Genomic DNA, 4,742 nt, shown 5'->3' with positions numbered 1-4,742 from the left:
TGTTTAAGCGCAACTTCCAGTTTGCCCAACAATCAGCGAAGCAGAACAAGAAGAAATTTGGGTTAGACTTCAACCTTGGTCCCTCAGCACCAAGGGCAGATGGGACACGCTACGCAAAACCCAATATCATCGGTCCATATGCCAACCTTGAGGGCCTCATTACCCGCATCTTAGTCCAAGGGACTGCAGTCAATGACCCTCCTGCTGACTCTGAGTCTGATGAAGCACCTGCGGTATCGAAGCCAAAGCAGATGAAAAAGTCAAAAGCTTCAAAGCCGGCTCCTTCACCCAAAATCTCAAGGCCGAAGCCATTGGCAACTGCACCTCCTGAAGCCAGTGCGCAGTCCGAAGACTTATCACGAGTCTCCAAGCCACAGAAGGCCAAGATGCCTCAGCCACACACTGTCCAAGAGCTCACAGCTGCTACCATTCTGCACAATGACGCCATTGACCTGTCAAGTGATGAAGACCTGGCAGATGACGCTCTTGAGAAGCTCATCAAGAGCAAAGAAGCAGAAATCTTCAACAATCTGCCTCTCTTTGATGTCGCCATCATCCACGACTTCATTGACGAGTGGTTTGACACGCCCAACATCAGCTTCGATGATCTACAGCTACCCATAGGCCTCAGCGTCGCCTTCCAAGGCGCTATTGCTTCAGAACTTGCAATTGCTCAACGCGTTGTTGAACTGAAGCAGAAAATTGATTTCAAAAAGGCTCAATTCAAGAAGCACATGGCCAAGCTCAGCGTGCAAGACGTGAAAAACTTCAAGACCATAATGCATGAGCTCAAGGAAAATTTTCTGAAGAAGCGTGCTGAAGCTCAGGGCTCACGTGAGCAGATGAAGTCTCTGGCTGAAAGATGTGTACAAGCCTATAATGACGCTGAGAAGCGCAAGGCACTTGGGCGTCCAGGCATCGACCCCAAGATGGCCGCGAAGAAGGAGAAGAAGCCTGCTATGGCTGAACCAGAGGCACCAAGACAAGAAGCTGTTCCAATTGTCTTCTCCACTGCTACGACTGGCTCGAAGCCAAAGAGCTGGTCAACCGCTTCAGAACTCAAGAAGACACGGACGGCAGAGGCTGAAGCTAGGAAGAGGAAACACTCTGAAGCCTCTCCTTCTTCCCCCACCAAGAAGAAGCGCAAGACCAAGAAAGCTCGGGCTGCTCCCACAGAGCCCTTGATGGTTGAACCCCTCTCTGTCATCTATCCTGATGCAGATCGTCAGCTGACAGTTCATGAGCCTGCTCCCACAGAGGCTCCTGAAGCTGAAGACATTCTAGCAGCCAACCCCATCGTTGCTGAAGACATTGGTCATCGAAACAATGTACAAGATGATGTAGCCTTTCCTCAGCTTGAGACAAGCGAACTCATTAGCATTGGTCGTCCTTTGACGCCAATCGCACAAGCTCCATCATGGGCAGATCACCCATAAGAAGACTCTGAGGTCCAGCCCACTCCAACTCCCCAGGCGTCGTCTGCATTCCGCAGGCTTCACAAAGGACCACGGCCTTCGGCTGCAGACATTCCGGCTGCATCAGCCGAAGAGAATGAAGAAATACCACAAGCTCCAACTCCCCCGCTCCAACAAGAAGCAGTTCTCCAGGAGAACGTGCCTGAGTTTGTCCCTCCAACTACACAAGTGGAGGCTGAAAATGTTGAGGTTGCCACAAACAACACCGAAGCCAATGTGGAGCTCTCCCCACCCAAAGCTTCAGAAGACAGTGAATCTACTAATCTAGACACGTCTGTTCCGGAGTCTGCTGCAGGCCCCCAATTTGATTACCATGTTAAGCACAGGCCTCAAGTCCAGACGCCAATCCCACGATTGCCAAGGTTCCTAGGTCCTGCATCAGCTCCTGGTTCCTTCAACATCAATAGCTTCAAGGCAGATAATACGTTCTTCAACAGCTCCAAGAACCCCTATTCAAGGGAACGGATTGCATCAGATAGGTTCTGGAGCTATCCTCAGCGCAGCTACTACTCATGCATCCTATACAACCAAGGTCGCATCTTCCCGTACAAGCGCCTTGATGTTGAAGCCATTGCTGGTCTGCCCTATTTAGAGGAAGCTTTGGACTGCTTTAAGCAAGTGGGTCTCCTGCCGTTTGTCACTGCTCAAGAACACTGGAATGAAGAGCTTCTGCTTCAATTCTATCCCACCCTCCATATCAAAGGCTACAACAGAGATCCGAAGACTTGGCTCCTGGAGTGGATGACCGGCAATGTCCATCATGAAGCCAATGCATTTGATATCATTGAGTTTACCGGCCTGCCCACTCCTGGAGAATTCTTCGAAGAAGGCTGTCAACTACATGCTGAAGCAATTGAGAGCATATTGCAGAGGCCTGAACCAAATATGAGTCAGATGCTCTCAATGATGAAGCCATTGCCCCATGATGCACCCTATCCAACTGAGTTCTTCGTTGAAGACCTAGAGTACCTGCCCAGGACCATATATCACATCGTCAGGCAGACTCTCTGGCCTATCAAAGGGCACTCTCCAACTGCCAAGATTGAGGGTGCAATGAAGACTCTGATATTTTATATCCTTCATGGCAAATGGTTCAATGCCCAGGACTTCTTCATACGTCAACTTGCTGCATCAGGCTCAGATTTGTTTGGCTTGAAGTTCTATGCCCCTTGGGTAATGAGGCTGATCAAGCTTCACTCTGCGATTTCATATCAGCCCTCAGCCCGCAACCATCGGATCTTCTTGCCAGATGTGGACACCTTTGCTGAAGCTATATACCCTGAGCCTGCCAAGCAACCATTAAGTCTTCAGAATGCAGAACACCAGAGCTTCACTCAGAATGTTGAAGGTGTTGAAGCCATCTCCAAAGTGTATCCGTTGGCTAGCACCACACGTGCACCTACATCTAATGAAGCCACTAACAACACAGCTGCTCAGAGACCCAAGAAGCGTGCTCGTGCCCTCAATGACCGAGAGCTTCTTGTGGCTCTTCACCAAAAGCAAGATAGGCATCACGACTGGTTGAAGAGACAGATGAAAATCCTCTTGGTGGATGTCAATCGCATCAGAAATCTTGCCACAAAGAATGCATTCGTTGCACATGAAACCTGTCGCCGCACCTAGAAAGGACTCACCATGATGTGCTCTGAAGCTGATCTTCAAGAGGATGGCTTCAAAGAGCGATTCAAGTTTGACTCCACACCTCCCAGAAGGGCTATGCTACGCGGAACTCCGTCACTTGAAGACTCAGAGTTCTCTTCATCTGCTGCCACGGTGACTGCACGGATAATCGAGGAAGAAGACGACGCTACATCACCACCACCGTGCGTCGACTCAGCACCAAGCTCTTCAGCACCGCCAAACAACTCCACCGACCCTGCTGCGCCCGGGAACGCGTAGAAAACTCTATGTCTTCAAACCTTTTTGGTCATCACTGACAAAAGGGGGAGAAGGATATGATGTTGTTAGTCTTCAAGCGGGTCACTATGGGCGGGTGCATTGATATTTTGCTACATTTTGCTTCGTGCTTACAACTCTCGTTTTTGCTACATTTGCTTCTTGAGTTGTAACACTTAGACTTGATGGTCGTCTGCTACCTGTTCGTCACTCTGTTTTGCGATGATAAATTCCGCACTTAGATCATTCTGCAGACGTCCATTTTCCTTTATGCATGTCATTATCTTCGTATACTCTTACATGCATAGTGAATTGTCATCATAAGTTGAAGTGGATCTCCGCAAGTACAACCTGCCATGTACATTTGCATTCAAGAAGCAAATTACTTATATGCACATCTTCAGGGGGAGCCCTTGCAGCTTATGAAGACAATTCCTTTACAATTTCACAAATTATGTTCCCCATTGAAAACTTCAACTAGTTTGTCATCAATCACCAAAAGGGGGAGATTGTAACTGCATCTAGTGCCACCCCAAGTTGGTTTTGGAGTATTGACGACAAACCTAGCTGAGGGGCTAATGTGTTTGTAAGAATTGCAGGATAACACAGGTAGAAGTCCCTCATTGATTCGGTTTTACTACCAGAGATGACCCCTAAAAATGTACGAAGACATTGAAGACAATGGTGGTTCATGAAGATATTCACATTGAAGACTATGACAAGAGAAGACACCACGTCAAGCCTATGGAACTCGAAGACTTAGATCCTTCGTAGTTTATTTCATTTGTGTTGAGTCATAGGAACCACCGTACTGTTAAGTGGGGTCCAAGAGAACCAGTCAGAATGACTGAAGTGATGCCTAATTCAAATCCTATGTCTTCGAGCGAAGACTATGAGAGCAAATCTTGTCCAGAGTCGGACAAGTCAGCTTTACTTGTAGCCCAAGTAAAGTTGCCGTGTGAGTTCGAAATCTGACCGTTGGAACACGTGTCAGTTCCTTAGTGACCCAGGGTCATTTCGGACAAATCAGGTCGGGTTGCCCAGTGGCTATAAATAGTCCACCCCCTACAACCATAAACGGTTGGCTGCTCAGATTTCAGTGCACGGCTTTTGTCGTTTGAGAGCAACCCACCTCGAAGCCTTTGAGAGAAAATTCCTAGCGAGGAGAAAAGCCCTAACCACCCAGAGCCAGAGTAAATTGGGCATCACTTAAGTCTTCTTGTCTGAGTGATCTGAAGACTTATTACACTTGAGGACTGTGCATCCTCCAGACGGTTAGGCGTCGCGTTCTGAGCATCCAAGAGAAATTGTGGATTGCCGGTGAACGAAGTCTGTGAAGGTTTGGGAGTCTACCTTGAAGACTTACCAGAG

Source organism: Triticum aestivum, chromosome 1A, assembly GCF_018294505.1.
Source record: "Triticum aestivum cultivar Chinese Spring chromosome 1A, IWGSC CS RefSeq v2.1, whole genome shotgun sequence".
NCBI classification, from domain to species: Eukaryota; Viridiplantae; Streptophyta; class Magnoliopsida; order Poales; family Poaceae; genus Triticum; species Triticum aestivum.
This window is presented reverse-complemented; position numbering follows the sequence as displayed.